At 41.6% G+C, this 22,163-nt stretch overlaps 1 long non-coding RNA gene across 9 annotated transcripts in view; it reads right to left on the reverse strand.

The window, feature by feature from the left end:
- The window catches only part of LOC116999811, a 56,608-nt gene that overhangs the window by 23,589 nt on the left and 10,856 nt on the right, over positions 1–22,163 (reverse strand). For 2 of the 9 annotated variants that reach the window (XR_004418615.1, XR_004418609.1), the window contains exons 2-7: positions 14,796–14,937; positions 14,014–14,089; positions 11,946–12,133; positions 9,314–9,446; positions 8,612–8,776; positions 5,999–6,211 (exon numbers count right to left, since the gene is read on the reverse strand). This is a non-coding gene — a long non-coding RNA (uncharacterized LOC116999811). Of the gene's footprint in view, positions 1–5,998; positions 6,212–8,611; positions 8,777–9,313; positions 9,447–11,945; positions 12,134–14,013; positions 14,090–14,795; positions 14,938–16,018; positions 16,615–22,163 lie in introns of those variants that run through there. The other 7 variants (XR_004418610.1, XR_004418611.1, XR_004418614.1 and 4 more) reach the window with 7 other exon arrangements.

Here is a 22,163-nt window from a genome sequence, read left to right on the forward strand (position 1 = left end):
TTCTGTACCTATTTCAGCATCAGAGATACTTATCAGTCAAACCTGACTTCAGCTTTTGAAGTGGGTGGAGAGCAACACCACCCCTCTCCTGTGCTGGAGCCTGCAACTACACTGCATTTTACTCACAAACATATCTGTACTTCTGCTGTGTTCTGACTTAAAAAAAAATCTCATTGGACAGACACCACCAGCAAGTTTCTCCACTCTGTGGAGTGTCTTCACAGCCCTCCCACATAGTGAAAATGACTCAGACTAAACTGCTAAATTTAGGGCATTGGTATTCTATGTGTTACGCTGGTGTTCATACAAGTAACGCCTTAAACAGTAAATTTCTGAATTAAGCATTCAGGCATCTTTTCTATGCTGCATTTGCCACTGAAACAGAATGGCAATGAAGGTGGGCTGAGGAGGAGGTTATTTGGATCATGATTTGGCCTGTGTTTTGGCTAGAGCTATATGGGAATCTGAATTAGGTTTGCATGCACTTATAGAAGTATATAATGACCCAATATCATGATGTTTGATCTCAAGTGGTGAGATAGTGCAAGATTAGCTGCCCTTGGGAGATTCCCTTCATCTCAGGCAAGAGACAGCAGGCTTTGACTCACAAATGGGGAGGATTTCTCTTGGGATGATTAGACCAATTCCCACTCCTCAGCATCTAACTTTCCCATCTTAGTGATGTTCCCCTCCTGGAAGGAGGGTTCATGAAGCAGCTGCTGAGCTGCTGGTTGCAAATCCATGCAGTCAACTAGATCAGTAGTTCTGTAACTCAATATAAAATACAGAGAACTATTGAAAGTTTTTAATTTGCTAATTCAGACCCTGCTTCACAAGCAACAATCATCCATGCAGCAAGGACAAGGTAGTCTGGAAGAAACTCGTGATGGCCATGAAGTTATGTGGCTATCACCAGCAAGTCAGGGCTTTGCAGAGAGCTTGGCCATGTGGTCACCACTCAGAAAAAAGGACAAGTCCCTGGCCCTACAAGGAGCAGAAGAAGTAATGAGAGGGATGGGATGAGAAGAGGAAGGGGAGAAAGAGGAGTGCTAATGAGCCTTTCCTCTCTGTTTGCTTAAAATCACCAACAAATCATTGTGAGCCTGAAGTCACCTGGCCCAGACACCACACTCTCCTTTAGTCTGACCACACTACCTGCTGAAGCAGCAAGAGTTTACATGTGTATCTCAGGCAAGGACTGAATAGAAACAACGGAGCACAGCTCTTCAACAAAAAGTAGGCTCATGCTAAAACATATTTAACACTTTGACATAATCTGTTGCAGCTTCCAGGAATGTTTATACTGGTCTGATGCGCAGTATTCCAACCTGGGAAACTGGGCATTCTTGTCCGAAGTTCTGTGAAACCCACAACTTTTTCTTGTATGACCACCTGCCCTAAGGAGAATTTCCACAGTACAAGGTCTATCCTTGTCCTGACCCCACCCAAGAAGCAGTGATCTTAAAAGACCTCAATTGCCCATTTAAGAGAATCTTAAAAAGCTATGCCTAGAAGTGATTTGGAGGGATTATTTAATCTCTTTCCTTGCTCTAAAACAGAATAAATAACTAAAACCATCTCTGAAAAACATTCATCACACTTTTTCTAGCAAAAATTCAGACAAGAATATGCCTCTTTCTCCCTAAGTAACTTGTGCCATGATTTTACTACTCATGCAATTAGAGAACATACTCCTAACACTTGAGCTGTGTTTCTTCACTTTATCTCATATTTGTCCAACCAGGCAACTTTGACTGGATCAAATTATCCAGTTTTATCCCCCAGATTTTGACTGATAGCAGAGTCAGAGAATATAATGAATGAAAGATGTTGAAAAATCAAGAGCTATACTAATATCAGAATATCTATATGATATCCACTGCACACTAGTTGCCCTATAAGCTGAGAAATTACATCAGTTAAATATTAATTGCTCTTCGAAATTACGTTTTCAAACCATCTTACAATTTAGGTCCACACAAACTGTCTGACAAATCTGTCCTACTATCTGTCCAGGACTCCAAATCTCTTTCTTGAGTAAATCCTCAACTTCATTAACACTTCCTTCTTTAGAATACTTAAAGGGGACTTGTGAAAAAGCTAGGGACAAGCTTTTTAGGAAAGCCTGTAGGATAGGACAAGGCATGATGTTTTTAAACTAAAGTAAGTCAGAATTAGACTGCATGTAAGGAAGTGATTTTTTACAACAAAGGTGGTGGAACAATGATACAGGTTGCCCAGAGAGGTGGTGTATGCTCCATCTCTGGAAACACTCAAGGTCAGGCTGGACTGGGCTCTGAGTGACCTGGCTGAGTTGCAAATGTCCCTGCTCACTGAAGGGGGCTTGGACCAGATGGCCTTTAAAGGTCCCTTTCAACCCAGACCATTCTGTGATTCTGTGGACAAGTAAATCTTGCTTGGTAAAGCTCATTTAAAATATCTCCCTAATAACTGCTACCTTGTGAAACAGAATTGCCTCGATATATCCTACCATGGTGATACATTAAGGGCGTTTTGCCTATTGCCTTTCCAAGCAATACCCACACAGTGTCCCTTGCCACTAATAAGTGCTTCCAAGAGTTGTTCAAAATCATCCCTCCACTTGTCCCAGGCAGGTGGCTCTAATTACACCTACCTGTCAAAGAGGCTCTGCTCTTTCTATCCTCACCCAGACAAGTCTGGCCTCCATTACTCCAGAACTTCAGGACAAGCTGGATAATGCTTCTTCATTTCTCCAAGCCTGTCCTAACAGAAGGAACTGTATGAATGCTCCAGTCCTGCAACTGATCCCAGCAAATTTCTAACATATCTATGAAATATTTCATTTGACTCTATTGATACAATGTCAAGTCCTTTTCCCATATTTGTACTGATGCTTCCTTCTTAACCTTCCAAAGGTGCTGCTGTAATATTCACTTTTCTAAACCTTTGCACTGACCTCTTTCAAACTGAGCACTAAGTTGGTGAAAGTTGCCCTGTGAGCTTTATTTCTTCATAATTCACATCCCTGCCTTCAAAGTACAACGTTAGCAAGTGCCAAAAATGTTATTTCCACACTTTTGAATTGAAAATGAAGTAGTTTGGTATTCCTGAATTGAAACACTTAAATTCAGTGAGCTGAACCAAAGCAAAATATTTTGATCTGACCCAGTTTGACTTCAGTTTGTCTCATCTGTCTAAAATAAGCCTCTGTGTCCAAGCTTTTTCCCATGATCCAGCACTACACTAGGTAAGAGGAGAGATTGCAACACACCCTTGGTTAGATAATGCAGAAATGGGAGTGGCTGTAAGAAATAATCAGGATACAATGCTTCCTGTCCCAAAAATACCACAGCAGTTCACACAAATGGCTCAGACTCAATATTAAGTAACACACAGCAACCCAGCTCAACAAACTGTTTTGAAAAGCATCAAACTGACTCAAAGCAAAGTATTTCAGTAATACAATCCTGGCAAGTCTTAACTAAATTTCAGTCTCACAGAATTTTTGCATAAAAGTCACTTGAACACCAAGTATTTTTTAACATAATATAATTAGCAACTAAAGAAACAGATCAGTCATCATGACTTGCTGCACAGGAAGATCAGAATACTGATTCATACATACTTTATATACATTGAATTGCTTCAGAAACCCAGCACTTTTACATCTTCTTCATATCATGACAGTTCAAATGGAGGTCTTTGCTCTCCAATGGTTTGCACATGATGGGAAGTGATGCTAATCATGAGAATCACCAGAAAATTCTTTTGAGCCAATTAGATGGCATCAGTCACAATGATATTAGTCATCCACTCCTCAATCTGAGAAGGAACCAAAAATTGTCATTCATCTATTCCTGAAGCTACAAAAGACATGAGGGAAGTGTACTATTTCCCATTCTTCTTGCAATCATTGTTACACAAAGTGACACAAGCTGCTATTTTCTGTTCCTTTTTTAGAAAGGTGGTTACTCTCTGTGCAGGTTACAAGAGAGACTTTGATCTCTTGTAACTGCTTCATACTCCCTCTGCTCTTTATTGATCACCACATGACCCAGAAAGAAGATGGGACCAGAAAATGTTGCCATTAGCTTGATGCCATTAGCCTCTGCAGCTCGTAAGGACAAGATGAGTGAAATGTGATTGCTGGTTAACAGTGACAGAGGACAGAGTTGTCATACATGGTGCCATGACTCAGCACACCAGTGAGAATTATCAGAAAAGCATGAAAAGTGGTAACCAACGTGGGGAAAAGTGGACACTCAAGGAAAACCTTTCAAAAAGCTGAGTGAAGTGCAGGTGTAGGAGAGATTACAGGTGACCTTGCCCCTGATAGGTCACAGCTACACTAATTACCAAAGAATAGCCTTGTCCTTAAGGGGTCACTGCTGTGACTAATAAAAGTAAGTGTGAGAAAAGGGGTGGGTTAGCTGGCCAAGGATCTTGGAGAAAGAGAACCTGGAGGAGGCAGAGGAACCCTGAGGAACAAGGAACAGAAGGTACTGAGGGAATACTTCAAAAGGACTGGAGAATTACTGAATGGGAAAGAGACTTGCTGCTGTAAGGAATCTGCTGTGAGGTCAGTCTGGGTCTGCAGCTCGGCTCTGCAGTGGGTGCATGCACCCACTAAGTCAGTGATTAGTTGGAATCAGGATGGATACTCACTGAAAGGAATAAACTGGGACCCTTTTCATGTTGTTAAATGAGTCAGTGTCTTGGCTCATTTCTACCCCGAAGGAGAGGTCTGCTGCAACAGTGGAGCATCAGAAGATGCTACTTGCAGGGGGTTCAAAGTGTAGGGCTGTAAGAACAGATCGAGGAATAACACTGTAGCAGAGGGACAGACTGCCCTGGAGCAGCCAGACTAACAAACCACACTCCTGAGATCAGTAAGTGCCACTGATCTCAGTGAGCTGCGAGGTGGGGGAAGTCCAGGAGGAACTGATATGAGGACAGGTTGATCAAACCCTGTTTTTCCACAGCAGGATGGTTTGGGAATCCCAGAGATGCTGGTGTAGCAATCTATCACTTTCACCCCAGCCAGGAGATTGGACTAGACTCCACAGCCCTGGTAAACACAGAGATCTCTGTATATGATGTTGCTCCAATGTGAGAGTCACCTTTGAAGCAGTCAACAGCTACAAACATCTCCTCAAAGGCACAGGCTGGCCAGCTCTGGAAATATCAACTCTTGAAATCCCTCCAATACATTGTTTTTGGAAGACAGAAGTAGTGAAATAGAGGATAAAAAATCAGAAATACCAGCCCTTCTAACAGAGGGGTAAATAGAGCAAGTTAATAGTAAAGTAATATTTTTGAGAAGACATTCAAAGATCTGTGGCTGAGAACTCGAGATGCATCCAGCACATCTGGGGAAACTCTCCAAAGGTTTTCATGGCATCTGGTCCTCTGGGATGACATTTTGGCTCTCTGTCCAGTTAGAATTTTCCTTTGAAGGATTTTATGGGCTAGATCCTCAGGTAGAGTAAACTCCAATGCTGTTTTTCAGAAGCAGGAGAGAGTTATGCCCCAGATCTCAGACTGGTAGGATGGTTTTCTCAGGGGAGCTACATCTGACAACTTCACAATGAAAGGAAATGTCATCCATGGCATGAAACTCTAATTCAACAAATTGGAAATGGACTTTACAAGAAGTCATGTTAACAGATAGTACGAAATCCAAGTGGCAAAGATCACAATTACTTCTTCACATTTCCAATTTTGTTTTTTGTGTGTGTGTGTATGCGTGCCTCAGCCCCAGAGAAACAGATTATGACTCAAGAAGTGGAGCTAATTAAACTATAACATAGAAGGAGATTTGGCTGCGTTGATATATATGGAGTGTGGTACAGCAAGATATCCCTCTGTAAACACTGAGATACCTCCCCAGGATTTCTCATCATTATGAAATAATTCAGAGTATCCCCAGAAGAAGTCTTAGATTTGAATGCCAACCCTAAAACTAAAACATGCCTGAACTAGATAAATCAAATAATCTAAGACCATATTTACATACCTACAAAAAGAAGATGAAGTAGTAACTGCACCCTGCAGTTGTTGCTAGGCCTTAGCTTTCTACATCCAGCTGCACTGAATCCAGATTCATTCTCTCCAAGAGATGGCATCTAAGAATTCCTGATTTGTTTTTCACACTGTCCAGTAGAAATAACTTGATGACAGTGAAGTGAGACTCACAGCAGCCCTCTTTTTCTCAGAGTTCTTCCAGAACCTGTAAAGATACAACTTTAATATTTCAATGCACTATTATAACAAATGCCTTTTTTGCACCATGCTAACATAAAAGGTCTCTAACTCTGAAGTGGCCCCTACCTTGCTTGGTGAATGAAAGAAACAACATTGACCTAAGAGGCCCCCTCCCACAGGAAGGGGAACAAACTTTCAGTGCAGAGCATCTTCACACCAGTATACAGTAATTTCACGATTATAAGCCGCACCATTTTGACTAAAATTTTGGTCCGAACCCAAAGTGCGGTTTATAATCAGGTGCGGCTTATATATGGACAAAGAACAAAAAGTTGCTGTTTTAGTTTGGAGGACAGGTGTCTGCTGAGAAAGGCAGGAACTTCTCTTTGAAATGGAGAATGTAAACCCCCTCCCTCCAAATTATTATAATTTTGAAATCAAGGGGTTTTCAGGCAAAGATATGGGAATTAGGAATAACAGTTCTTTTCTAGGGAAATTAAAATAGAAATACAGTACTACAAAGAAACAAACTCCAAACCCTGACAAAGTCAGAGTACAACCTGACACCCTGTCAGGCAGGGTGTTGGTAGCAGTCCCATTCCATGGTGGCTGCATCCTCCTGCAGTGACAGATGTGATTCAGTTGGAGCAGTGCTCCTGCAGAACGTGCAGTTTCCCTCTGGAGGTCCAGTGGTGATGTGGAGAAATCCGGTTTTCCTCTGGAGTCCAGTGGAGAAAGGGGCTACCTTAGTGTCCCAAAACCTCTGTTTTTATTTTAGTAAGAAATGTTGGGCTCTTCCCTCTGGCTGGAGCAACTCCCAATGGGATGCAGTAATTTTATCAGTCCCACAGTGGGACTCAATGGCCATGAGCAGAAAATGACTGGCTGGAGGAAGGATGGGTTGTGAAAAGATAAAGAACAATGCCCTGCCTGGTTTCAATGGTTGGCCCATTAGCAGAATATCTCCCACGGAGATAAGGATCACTGCCCCCACCCTCAACAGATGGTGATAGAATAGATACCTTTTATCACACTCTGTATTGTAACCTGCGGCTTATAATCAGGTGCAGCTTATGTATGGACAGAGAATGAAAAGTTGCTGAAACGCAGAAGTGCGGCTTATACTCAGTGCGGCTTATAATCGTGAAATTACTGTACTTTTCTCCAGCCTCTGACCTAGACATACTGCTGGCAAAAGAAAACTAGGAGTGGCGTTTCTGACAGACAAACTCCACTAGAACCTTTTACTAGGCTATAAGATATGTCCCACCTACTTGTCTACGCAGATCCTGCCAGAAGTTACAACTGCCCCTGCAGAGTCAGCAAAAGGGAACATCTCTCTGTATCTCGTCATGCAAGAGATGTTCACTGAAGACATGGCAAAGAGGAGCTCTGGGCATATGCAGTATGCTCAAGCATCTGCAGCAAATCAGTGTGTCTGTAGGCAACAGATGCCTTTGCAGACATGCAGCACTCCAGGCTCTTTTAATGCTCATTTGCATTTAAACACTGCTAATTGGAACTCATACTTCCCTGGCTCTGAGCAAGAAAACCATACCCCTTTAGCCTAGAGTTAATGCCTAGGCTTAGCTAATTGTCCTGGCTCTCTCCACCACCAACAAAGACAGGCAGTGCTGCTGTATGATTCACTCTCCTAAATACATAATGAATCACTCTGGCCACCTTCAGTGAAGAAGGAGACACACAAGAGTGCCTGTACATGTTGCTTAGACTACAGACCTGGCCTCCAGATAGCTCAAGAAGGATAAAATATAGCCTACCTGAATGGCCTTTTCTTTTGAATGTATCCAGTGGTCAAGACAAATAAAAAAGGAACTCTGACTGTGGCTTCTTGACACAATAAGCTTACAAAGATAAAATGAAAGCAGTAATCCAAACACACTAGTATTAATTACAGTAACACAAGTGGCAATTCCTGTAGAAGTCAACAGCTGTTCCACACGAAACTCGAGTGTGCCACGGCCTGTGTGTAGATGTGTATCACACATCTGCCCAATATGAAGGCCACTGCCAATTCACATGCCATCTATGTTTTCAGTCAGAAAATAAATGAATTGATACAAGAGTCTGAAAACTAGGTCATGAGATTCATTCCACATGATCCTGGTGTCCTGCATGAATCTTCCTGTCCAGACATACACTTGCAACCTCAGGCTTTCACCATAGCTTTGATTTATATCCTTTGCTTGGCTTCTGCAGTACTTTTAAACCTTCCAGAGAAGGTCTGCTTGGGCCCAAGCTGCATTTCTGGGGAAGGGCAGGGAAGAACAAGGCTCTGCCAGTGGGAAAGCAGATAGACTCTCCTCCTGGTCTCAAGGCTTCTGCCAGGCTTCTCTCAGAAAGAGCTGCATTGCCAGAAACAACCCAAGGGATCCACTACATCATACAGAGGCACAATACTTACATGCACAGACCTAGTGCTCCGGTATTCCCAGAGCAGCTGCCCTTTCTGCAGTGAGGGTTCTGCCATGTCCATCAGAGGGCTGTTCAAGGCCCACTGGAACAGGTCCAGGCAGTTTGACTGGCTCTGAAACATCCAGCTGTGTGGTATGACATGTCCCTTTATCTCCTGGAGGGAATGGGATTTTATGCATTTTCATTCTAAACACATAAAGCAGGTAGCTAGATGAAATACAGCACAGTCAGGCTCTGAAAAAACTTCTTGTAGGTGTGAAGACTGCCAGTGACATACATCATTCTGCATTAAACATTTTGCTGATTTCTGATTGTTCTCCATATGCAAAACCCTAACTATTCTTTTTACATGGGAATTTTGACCAGAGCCTTTGAGATGTCTTCACACATAGATTTGGCATAGAAACTGCAATGGCAGTGACATATTTATCTGGCTGGGCTTGAACCGTGTGGCTGAGGCAGAAGAGCAAATGTCTATGTCAGCTACATCTGGAAAGAAAAAGGGTTGCTGTTTGAGTCAGCTCACAGCATTAGGTAGCCAGGAACTGACTGCTCCACTGAGGTCCAGACACTTATGACAACATCTCTCATCAACCAGCTTTTGAAAGATCAGTCACATTGAAGTGTATGCCACCAATTGAAATATGTTTATTATGCAATATAAGCTGAATGCTTTCAGAGAACTACTTACAGCACTTTGTCCTGTGCAACTCCCTGTAGGATCCTACTTCTTATACTTCTTAGGCTTATAAGTTAACCAGGCTGTATGTGCTGTGGAGAGATACACCACAAAGCAAGAGTAGCAGGAGGACACAGTTTCTTCCCTGCAAGTATATCATAAATAATACAAATCAGACTATGAACGATGGGAGAAGACTATCAAGTGTATGCAACAGTCATGACTTACACCTACCAGAAATGTGTGCCAACACATCACATCAATTGACTTTCTTTTCACTTGGTCTGCATCTGACCTTGCCATGTTCATTCCAGTAATAGAACAACTTCAACCTCAAAGTTATCTTTCAAACAACATTTTTCAACTGATAACATGCTTCCACACTTAAATTAACCAAACTTTTAACTACACTTCAGCCTATTTTTTTGTATACAGGTTTAATGCCAGAATAGTTGGGAAAAGGAAAGAGTATCTTTCTAACAAAAATATGTGTTTTATTATTAAAGCACATGTCAAAATCAACAATCAAACAGCTCAGGCAATGCAAGGTAATGCATGTTTTCATTCCAATTATAGGTTTCTTAACTTAGCAAATAGGATTTTTGACTGAATTTAAAGAGGAAATCAGTAAATCAGTATTAAATTTTCTGTAGAATAAAGAGTCATAAAATAACTCAGGTTACCACAGAAACAAATTTAAGCAAACTGGTGGCACAAATCAAGTAATTAGACAGAAAGAATAATTTAATGTCTTCAAAAAATTAATGATTAATGATGCTATGTCATGTTTGGGACATAAATATTTATTATCTTGCATTTTCTGTTCCTTCAACCCTTTCTAATAAAGGGCAACTCAGCCAAGTTCAAGAAGTGAACAGTAAGACAATATGATGTTATATTTGCCTCTCCCTTGAGAAGCAGAAAGCACATCTTAAGTCCAATTACTCCATGCATAGGAAACACTGCAATATTGCATACCTACAGTCATCCATGGATTACAGGATTAGACTCCTGTGTATACCTGGCAGCAGTCTAATAAATTTAAATTAAACTGCCATAAAGTAGACAGGGGCAGTCTTTTTGGTCTTGTCCTACAGTATAGCAAGAAATGTATTGTGCTATGTATTTGCCTTATTACTTAGTTCTTCCTGTGAAGAAGCAAGTTTCCCTAAACCACAGAAGCAGAGAGAGAACTTTAAGGTTTAAATCCTTATGCTCTTTCAGCTGGACATCAGCAATATCCATTTCTTCAACAATTCACAGTGCAAAGAGTTGTTATCTTCTCTGCAGGACTCTAATCTGATAAGGAGCCAAGACTCAAGCCAAATCTGGCAAAAAGAGGAAGAAAAAATATTATCTTCCTCTTTTTTTTTTTTTTCTCCTTGCTCACAGAACATTACCAAACTGGCCTTTAGTATAAGTTCAGCTCACAGAAGTAATTCTTGAAAGCCCACTAGTGGAGAGTGCATTTCCTTCTCCTTTCAGGTTGAAAAGGAAACTTTCTGTGACTCTACTGTAATGGAGTATTTGTCTGTATCAAAAACACCCTGACCTCTACAGCCACAAGATTAAATACCAGCAGCCCACTCTGTCACTAGTTCACTATCAGGAAATTACATGGGAGGAAAGACACAATTGACATAAAATTCACAGAGAGAAAAATAGTAAAAAGAAAAAAAGACATCGGTAGTGGTGGGAGTGAATGAACAAGCTTAATAAAGAAGCCAGTAAAAAGGAAAATACTCTCTGGCCAATTGATAATAAAAGCTTACTTGAGGCAGAGGGTCAGATCCTGATCAGCGCAAACTGGCCCAGCCTCAGCAAAGCAACAGTGATTTACAGCAGCTGCAAAAAGCCCCAGGAGACAGAAAAACCCAGCTATAAAAATGGAACTGGAGGCCCACATTTCGAAAAGCTTCCACTCACTTTCAGCACCAGACTGAGGTACAGAGGTGACTCTGAGGGTTTGATTCTGCGGGGGAGCTCCTGTGAAGTAAGCTAAAGTGTGAATTTACACTGCATTTATTCTGGGTCTTAAGTAGGCTGTAAATTCATACCCAACCTATTTTACAGGGATTTCCCCAAGTAGATAAGCCCTAAATTTGCCTCCTAATCATGGAGGTATACAAAATAAATATATGCTTTCAAAACTGCAGACCCACATAGGAATCTCTCTCTTGTTTGTAGGGGCAAGTGGGTACTGAATAGAATAGAATATATGTCCTGCAAGCACAGGGCGCCCTTCTTTTGACCACTGACCCCAAGTCCCACTCCAGTCATCTCCCTCAGTATCTTTTGAAACCCCTGGATCTGTACCAGCTTCATGGCAGACTTCCATACCCTGACCCCCAGCTTCTCCCTTCCTCATTCCAGTTCCACACATGGAGGTCCACATTTCTCTACCTACTCATCCCTAACTCTCAGTGGGAGCAGTAACTCCTCATCCTCATGCAGAGGTGCTGTCTCCTACCAGTTCCCTACCTCTGAATCAACCCAACCATGCTTTGATCATTCATGCCTCATTCACCCCCAGAAGCACTGGATCCCTGGGTTAATGCATGTCCTTTGAAACTTCCTTCAGAGCCATAGGGTTAACTCCATGCCAAGAAATGCCAAGAAGCTGGGCAAGATTATTCACACTTACTTGGCAGAAAGATGTTTTTACACACAGCTGAATGGGCAGCCAGAGGCCTTTGGCAGGAACCAAGAAGTAGCTGATATGGTCACAACTTCACCAAGGTCCTCAGGACAGGGATTTGGTCTTCAGCAGGCTAGGGTGACCAGCTTGAATCACACAAGGCCTGGGCTCTTTCCCTGGGAGTGGCAGTGAGGCTGTAATGGAACAGAGCATTTAGGTCTTGACCAATCTGGGACATTGCACTACTTGAAAAGCTGCCTGTGTTGGCTCAGGTGTCAAAGTCCCACCTGTGGCCACACCACTCTAATACAGTGACAGCACTGTAATCTGAAGGATCCTTTTCAATAAGACAATTTAGTAATATTCTCTGTCACTTGAAGCAAACACCAGGTTTCTCAAAAGCAGCCTGGAATGCTTTCCTTCAGTGAAATGTCTGATTTTGCAAAGCATGGAAGTCTGAAAGTCAGTTAACACTTAGAAGTTTTATTTTCAGGGTATAATTTCTTTCATTCGTAGATTTCCCAGGCTATAGATTTCCTGTCTATCATCTCTCTCTCAGTGTTTAAAATTCCACAGTCAAGCTATTCTAAATCCTTACTGAGCTTACTACTTATAAGGTAACAGGGAAAACCACCAGCATATTCCCTAAACAGGGCACCCCAGAGAATTCAGTCACCAAACACATCCAGCAAGACAAAGGAAAGGGTCCTCCATGTTATTTTAACAACTTACTATCCCCTGAAATTATTGGCAATACTAATCTATTTATCTTGCAAGTAGGCAAATATACATGACTTTCTCATGCAATAACACACTGATTAAACTTAGACCATTTCAGGCAGATCATATTTTTCAAATAAAAATTGAACCTTATTAACCCTCAAAGGAAATTCCACATAAAAACACAGCATCAAAAAGCCTGGAGCATGTAAGAATTCAGTCTGTGTTTCAGTCAAAATTCAGTGAATCCTTTTAACTGCTTCAGTTGCAAAGTTTTCAGAACAACAGTGAGCTGTCCCATGAAAGCTAGCCAGCAGAAGGGTCATGGCTCTCCTTCTTACTCTGTCACATAGTAGGAAGGCCTTTATGCCCTGCTAAATGCAAAATATTTTAGAAAATCAAAACCAGGAAACAAACTGGGATTTGGTCAAGAGTTCATGCTGGCTGAATCACTGTGGTGTGGAAACCACCAGCCCTAAAGATGGAAAGTCCAGAGCCATTCATTACCTCAGAGAAAGAAATGAAGATTTAAAAAAAGAAAAAATGGGTCCTCAAGACCCATTTAGTTTGCTGGTATGCTCTCCCAATACCTAAAACATAAAAGAGGGTACCTATCAACAGATGCCTTGACCTTTTTTCCTCCTCATTTCTCTCAGAGTACAGCCAGCAATTTGATCTGCACCATAGTTTTTCATATTGGGTGCAGTGAGAATTGTTTAAATGTCATTCCCTGACTCAACATGCAGAAATGCTGTAGGGTCAGGGCACTGCTTCTTCCCTCCACATCCTGCACCTATTGTGCTCTTCAGCCTTTCCCCAAGGGAAAAAAATCTACATACTTTATAGATTGAATATGGCCAGTTTCTAAGTAGAGATTCATTCAGACTTCTCTGGATTGTTGACTGAGAGGTTCCAAGGAAATATTGCTCAGAAGCAATTAAGGTCAACTGCTCTTGGACAGATAATGGGCACATTTAGGGAGGCATCACAGTCATTTTAAAGGAGGTCTGGAAAATCTTAACATTGTCAAAATGTGTCTTCACAACTACTGATAAGATCTAGTAACTATGTCTGTGGTGTGCTGGTGCATTTCATCGCCTTTCACAAGCCAAAATCTTTAACAGCAAATCATTTTAGCAAACTTTAAAACGCAGTGTTGTGCCCATTGCTTGTAGCAAGAACAGTTCTTGACAACAACCTTATCATACATTTTTTGCTTTCCTTGTTTCCAAAGTACTGGCATATAGAAACACACTATACTTAGGCATTAAATGCATTTGTCTCAGCTAACCATCACATTATTTGACATAATGCTGTCACTAAAGTCAAGAATCCTATCAGCTTCCAGACTCACCTGAATGCTGTGCAGCCTTTTTGTCCATGCTGAATGGGATGACCAAGAGCTGCAGCACAAAGGGGATGAACCTGTGCTGCAGAACAAGAGAGCAGGTCAAGAGAATAAATATTGTAATACAAGGAAACTAAGATCAGCAGTTCTGTGACATATTTCCTTACACAGACTTATCTCCATCATTTATTCTTTCTCTGTGCCCCTGCTCTGTAAAATTGTACTTTCATGTAACAGTCTGTGAGAATATGGTATGAAATGGCACATTGAAAGGGAACATGGAAATACCTTTGAATCTATGATAACTCCACATTACCAATCAGTCATCTTAAACTCTCAAAAATGAATGATTCCAGAGAATGTTACAGTGGAAGTGACTCACAAAGACTGAAGAATCAACACTCTCCTGACCTAAGTTTTGTGAGTGTATGCTTTAAAGGGTTCATTTACCATAGTGATTCCATTTGGAAAGCAGTCTTTGAAAATCACAAGCATCCTTCTACAGAGTAAACTGCCAGCTAGCAGCAATGTTATTTCATAGCACTAATGTCAATGACCAGGGAAGCCTTCCAACTCAGTAAAGCGTATTCCAGAATGTCATGAGAAAAAGATCTATAAAAACTGCACTATCAAAAGCCTGGGACTGTTGTGCATTAGTTTTGCACACTTAACAGAGCGGGTGCTACAAAGCACTTCTAGCCCTATCAAAATTTCCCAGGCACTATGTCAGAAGGCAATCCATCCCGAGTACTAAATCACTGTAGACTTCAGATATGCACCAACTTTACCTAGAGGCTTTCATCAACCAATGAATCAGTCTCCCTTTCTCTTTCCTGCAGGGCTTATAAGGCATGAGAGCTCCTGGTGACCTCCTCTGGTGCCCTAGTCCTTTGGACTTTCACTGCTTTCAGTTCCACATGCCACCAGCACCTGTAACATGAAATAGCACATTCTGAGTACTCCTTCTGCCCCTTCCCATTACAGTGTTTGAGTTTCATGTAGCAGCGTGCTTCTGAAGCCAGAACGCCCCACTTACTGCAGTCCCCAAGCAAAGACCAGATTCCTTCCAGATGAAACTAAGCTGGAAGAGGTACCCCAGCAGCTCAGGCAAAGCACACAGGTCTCACACAGCATGCAGGCCAGGGGACCTCAGCAGAGCTGCAGCTCTCCAGGGCCACTCCTAGTTCCTGCTACCGTCACTTGTGGAGAAATTGCCTTGGAGTATCAGACATTCTTTCTCCTCCAGGCAAACTTAACAAATCTTTTCTACTCTGCACAATGATGTCAAACTTACTTTGCTCCCTTCCAACCCCCCAAAAAACAGCCTGATGCCTGTCTTTTCAGACAATTACCTAGCCAGCACCTCCACTGTATCATAACATTTGAACAGTTACATTTTTGGACTAGTCATTAAAATTGTCATAATTTAGGTCCTTGCCCATCTGCCAGTATTCTGTCATTCACCTCTTCTACCTATTTCTGCTCTTCCTTTTTGACTCACTTGCCCTGTTACTATGATTTTAGCTATGAATAAATATCAAACTCATAACTAACACCAAAATAATATGAAGTAGCACAATTTTTGTGATTTCTTAGATTTCATGTGACTGAATTTCTGTGTAAGTTCTACCAGCACAATCTGAATCTTCACATTACCTATAAAGAAATCATGTCCTTCTCTCTCCATTAACTACAGCATCTCTTTGTGGGCTAACCCAGGACTCACAGAACTGAATGGAAGGACCTCAGCTGACTGCAAGAGGCAGTCCCCGAAATGCACTTAATGAAGTCATTCAAACAACTGATGCTATTTATGTTGAATTTCATGACTATATGACATTCAGAGAAAACCATGTATGTTCTGAGTCTTTAGCAAATACATTTTTCCTATTATACAATCTGAAAAAATACTGGTTTTGTTCTAATGTAATTCTAAGAATCAAATTTATATACAAGACCTTTAGAAAACAGAGACCCACCTCTAAATGCAAAGAACAAACATTTGCATTACCTATTTATATTAAAATATGCAGAAATTTCCAAAGTATTCAGTCAACTTATAAATTTTTATAACTTCTTCGAATTGTTAACATTTTTTTAACATACAGCATTATTTCAGCTTTGTGGAAGGCTCAATAACAATCTTTCTAGTCTGGAAAAAAGGAAAGAACATTATAATAAAGAATGCAGAATAAATAAAAACAAAACAGTACAAGCCGTACATCCACGCATACAAAGACAACTTTCATGGTGAGCTATAAGCAAGTATAATAACACAATGTGCTGCATGTTGATTTCACCAGTGAAAAGAATTTCTCCAGTTATTGAAGACTTTCCTGGCAGAATTTCAGAAAAAAAAATTCTGACATTCTCCCAATCTGACTTCTGTGCAATGCAAGTCATGCACATTTTAAATACCGATGAATAATACAGCCTTTCTTCTGAGAACTGTTAACAGCTGCAGAAACTATTATAGCCTGCTTAAAATCATGTCTCTGTTAGTCAATACTCTCCAGACACTTAGCAATACTAAAGCTATTCCTGGGACTAAACTAGAATTGCCATGTGAGTACAAAGTTTGATTAATGTTCAAATGAAACAACAAACATCTGATCTTTCTTTTTTTAAATAGCCATTCACATCAACACAAGAATCAGCTGCATAACTAGAAAGTGATATACCAAATTTACAGAAAGTGGACAAAGGAAGACCACCCACAGTTACCTTCAAAAAGAAAAGATTTGTGAAAGGGTGAAAGATGTCTGGTTAAGATACTTTGTACAGTCATGGCCACCCTAATGTCTTCCTGGTGAGGTTATGTTTACAAGTGCTGTTTCATGAATCTAGTTTTTCAACTTTTCTGAAATACACAAAAATATCAGCAGCCAAGTCCAATATCTTGGCAATGCTCATCACTAGTGTACTAACATTTTTTTCACATCCCAGAGCCCAGGTGAGAACAGGAGAAATGCTCGGTGGGGCAACTATGACATTTTTGAAATTATGACTGGAAAAAGAAACAAAACACAAGTGCCAAACAAGTGCAAACCTCAAAAGGCATAAGATTTCAGACTATGTTATATAGATTCACATATATTACTAAGATTCATTATTCTAACAAACTGCCACCAAAATTCCTATTTTTTTACACATCTTCACCTTTCAAGAAATAAAAACACCTAAGTATTATCAGATTTATTGACTGTTTATGATCTCTGACAAAGACAGCAATTAATTTGACAAGTAACAATAATAAAGTGATTTCAAGTTAAGAGTCTCTTCTTCCAGAAGAGTACCATAAATCAATTAGGAAGCCTTAAGCAGCTTCAAATTAATTCTCCAGCTTCTTCTAGATTAATTCTAAATCTTTAGCTCTTAAAGTATCTAGAAAGGTGAAAGCTAAGCTAATTGTTTGTCTCATTAGTAGTTTTTCTTCAGTCAGTAAGTTACCTTATTTATAGCATCACACTTCATCTTCTAATCAGAGCTTTCACGGAGTTTTGTTGTATTACCAGTATGGCACAGGGACACCTTCACCTTCTCTAGCAGACATCAAGTAGCAGAATAACCTGTGCGCCCTTCTGCTGCCCCAGATGCCATCAAACACAGCTCTCCACACAGTCCCTGTGCTTGGCTGGGGGAAAAGTGACTATGGTATCAGTGCTGCTTTCCAAAAAGCTGCTGTTAGTTCCACCAGTAACCTTTACTAAAAGGCATGACTGGTACAGTTGCCCAAGGATGGAAACTTCACTGTCACTAAAACCTGATTTGCCCACCCCCACTGTAAAGGGACTGAGCAAAATCGAGGACTCCAGAGGCAAATCAAAGCTTGAAATTTCAAATGCAGACCTAATACAGAGCAGAAATGCTGTCACCCTCTCTTCTTTCAGGTCAAATTCAACTTCTTGTGCTCAAGATCCCAGTTTGCCCTTACAAAGTCCTAACTCAGGCTGTTCCCAACCCCTCCGCTTGTCTTCCTCCCTACTCACTCACTTTGCTTTTCTCACTCCTTTCATCCTTGCGTGTTTCCTTTTCTCCTCTGTGCTCTAAGCCTTACCCATGCCGCTCCCTGGGCTAAAATCTCTCCTCCTGGGAAGGCTTTGGAGGCTCTATCTCAATAGATTTGGGATAACACTCAAATTCAATGGGAGTAAAGCTGACCCATATCATTGGGGATCTCTTGCCAAGCATCCCCTGTCCTTCCTCTTGCCTCATCCTGTCTTTAGTGTCTATAAATCTGTTCCCTTCTCCTTAGTTGTTGGCCTATACTTCATATTTGCCAATTTTGCCGTACTCAGACTGAGAGTTCCTACAGGCAGAATACCAAGTTGAAAATAAAAGTCATGTTCAAATCAACCAATTTCAAGGTCACATATTTGAAATCAAGGCAGCAGGGAAACAAAAAGCCTTGCAAAACTTACAAAATAAGCAGACATCATGCAACCAGGAAATTCTCACAGGTATAACACCAACCTGGATCTCCTAAACTCAGTGATCAGTTGTTCCACTAAATATAGTAAGAAAAATTAGGCTTTGAGTTAAGAGATCAGATAATTTGTAATGGGAGACTAACAGTGGACCACATGGAAAAATAAGTGCCTTGGAATGCAGACAGGCTTAGAGATAGGGTGAAGCAATGGCTGTTTTGAGAACTCCTAATGGGCACTGCTATAGAGTGCTAATAACACATGTCAGATGCAACAAAGGCAGAAAGAGTCAAACAACCTTACATAATGATACAGAAAAGTGATTTAATCCATCACAAAAAAGAAATGTAACAGAAAAGTCTCAAGCATGTAGGCATAAGTGTGAGAACAGATCTTCCCAGAAATGGATTACGAAGATCTGAACTTTAGCACTATTTCCAGTGACAAAACTTTTAGACAGGTTACTTCTTTACCTGTCTGTGGGTAGGAAAGTCACTGATAACTGAAAAAACTCTTAAGCAACCTTCTGTGCTGTTTTCTATTGCAATAATTGTACACTGACTGCCCAGAACTGAATGGTGCCTGGTATCATTATTCCAAAACACGCAACTATCCATCCAGATATTTACACTGCATCTCTCCTACTGCAGAGAGACTACAAATGTGAGCACAGGGCAAACAGCACTATTAACACTTCCCGCTTAGGCTGCTATTGCTGTATTAGGGCAGTCCCCAGGCAGGTGCTGCCGTTTCTGCCAAGCCTGTTGGGTAACAGCGACATGAATCTGTCAGACACAGCCCACACAGAGGATGTGTCCCGCACAACATCCTGACCTCCTCCAAAGAAGTTTCATTTTAGAATTCTATGGAACATGTTACAAATACCAGCTGGCAATGTGCGATGTATCAGAGAGAAGGAAAGGCGCAACGGGTAGTACAAATAACAAGGAAACACCCTTTGAGGGCAGCAGTGGGCTTACTGGAGCAAGCTGTGTGCGTGCTTGAAGAAGCAGGCGAGAGCTGTGTGACAGAGGGATGCTTCACCCATCAAACAAAGACAAGTGCAAAGGCACTTTTGTGCTTCTTGTGCAATTCCCTGACTCTGTAGTGCCAGAAGATTAGCGCTGTCTTAAAGACAATTCAAGAAGCTTCAGGCTTGGCCAGGAATAAACCTAGTAATAAAAAACTAGTAAAGAATAAGTGCCCTTACCTTCACAGGATCATATTCACGCTACAAGCAAGTCCTTTTTCCCAGTGCGTAAGATGTCAAAGGCCTTGCACATTGCCTCACTACAACCACACAGCCTGTCATCTCTTCTTCCTGGGACAAAGCAATTCTGAGGGACCTGCTTACTCCTGATTTCCACCTTCCTTACACCACTTGAGGTGCAAAGCTGATGGAGATGAACAACCAGTCACACCTCCAAGGCAGACAATCAGAGGCCCCCAGCTAGCAGAAGAGCCTTTGCACACCCAGCCATGATAGCTCAGAGTGCTCCCATGCAACAGGTTACCAGATCCACAGGAGAGCTTTAAACTTTCAATTATCAGACCATCCACACACAGCTCTGTCTCCTACCCTGTTGCAAGCAAGCTTCCCACTACTGGAGAGGGATTGACTGGATAGGTGTCAATACTTTGAGCTACATAAAAATATTTGGGAGAGCATTTCAGCAGCACACTGAGAGCTTGGGTTCAGTATGGTATGCAATAAATAATGGTACTATTGTCTTTTTAACAAAAAGGTTTTTTTAAAAAGTCCCTGACATTATGATTTTGCTTTTGAAAATTGTATTAAGACCTGTGCAGAAACTATTAGCAAAGAAGAGATTCATGAAGACCAACAAAATGATTCACTAGTCCTTCACTAGGAAGTGATATCATTGAACCACATCTCCATGAGAACAGCAGAAGAGAAGCATTGTTTCATAGAATTGAAGTGCTGTATTCTCCTAAATAAAAATATTAAATCTGCAAGTGAGATGACAAACGAGAGGAGGAAAATTGTCTGGGCAGTGTGGATCAGATTAGTGTAAACACTACTGAACATTACAATTTGGTCTGGGATAAATTGCAAGCTGAGAGTATATTGTACTAACTATACAACAGTCCAACCAGATTCTTTTCTATCTGATCCATCACTTCTTGCTTAATCTCAAGCCAAAATCAGTGAAATCCTTTCCTGCTCTTTGTCTAGCAGCCATATAGCGAGTGTGTTCTCACACTATCTTACCTAACTCAGTCCCACACTCCCTGACCCACATCTTTCCATCTCAGAACAGGCACTCAGTCTTGCCAGGGACCTGCTCCCACCCTTTGCCATGCCCAGCATCATTACCCAGCTGCTCCAGTGATTCTTAGGTCAAAAGGCACAGGACTGCTGCACAGCCAGGTGGCCTAGGGAACCCCAAAGCTCTCCCAATCCCTGTGTTACATAGATTCTTGCCTTGTGGCTCACACTAAGGAGAAGCTGGATATGTGTATAAGGCTGCTAGGGAGGCAAAGAGCAAGGAAGTTTTAGGTTTCAGCATGTATGCCACGTTGTCTTCAAGGATGGCACACTGAATAACAGGTTTTTTAGTTCTTAGAACTGTACCTTGTTGGACATGCTCTCTGCCAATATTCTGGGCAGTATTAGCTTGTTGGCACCTCAAAACTCTAAGCATGCTACACTCTGCCATGCCTTTTAATTAATGACCTGCTCCTTGCACAGCAGGCAGCAGGAGGCTTGCAGCTACATAACCATGGAACTGACAATGTCAAGATGACATCACCCAGATTAAGAGAATTCTCTTTCTTTTAATCTTATTCCTTTTCCTCAGCCTGCTCTATGTTCCAAGAGGTCAAACTACTATCCCTCCAGTGCACTTAACTGTGATGCTTCTCCCTCACCTACAACTCTTCTCTCAAAAAACCTACACTTAAAGCACCCAATATCAGCAGCCCCAAGCATTGGAAAGACAATAAAATTTGTGTTGCTTTCCTCCCCAGCCCACTGCCCACCTGTGCAAGAGACGAGGGACACTTTGCATCCAGGGAATTGCCAAAGAAGAGAATGGCAAATTTCTGACTCGCTTATTTTCTCCAAAATTCCTTTAACTCTCTGCAGGAAGACTGGCAGGTCTGTTGCTATGCAGATCTGCTGGCCCACAGCATGCCAGAGGCTGCTGTCAAATCAAGGCTTTAGGAGCAATCACAGAGCAGCAGGCACATCCAAACAGCACTGGAGAAGTCATCTGCAAGGAAGAGCAAGTCCCATGCCATGTAACATGAAAGGAAGTTATAAGTATTTATTCTGCTATCACTCCTAAACTCCCAGGGACTGGGACTTTTTTATGCAACTCATATCCTCCAATCAAGTAACCTCAGTTCCCTGGAGACTGGTGCTGTAGGACACACAGACAGGGCTGAGAGCTGAGAAGCTCTGGGATTTCTGATGTATACAGCCACACTCAGAGCCAGCCAGAGCGATGAAAGACTCCTCATGCAATCCACCGGCTTCCCTGGGTTCACCTAGAAAAGCAAACCACCAGCCCTCCAGCTCAGCCTTCAGTTACACAAAACAGCAGAGTGGAAGGGAAGTTGCTCTCTTTATTCCAGCAGTGCCCACAGGCTCTGGTGCACTGACCGACAGTTCGTGTCCCACAGAGCTGTATCTAAAATAATAAGCAGTCAAAGGGAGGAGACACACACCAAAAGGAAATTTGACTGATTTTTCTGTGTGACAGA

This window comes from Catharus ustulatus, chromosome 8 (assembly GCF_009819885.2).
Source record: "Catharus ustulatus isolate bCatUst1 chromosome 8, bCatUst1.pri.v2, whole genome shotgun sequence".
NCBI classification, from domain to species: domain Eukaryota; kingdom Metazoa; phylum Chordata; class Aves; order Passeriformes; family Turdidae; genus Catharus; species Catharus ustulatus.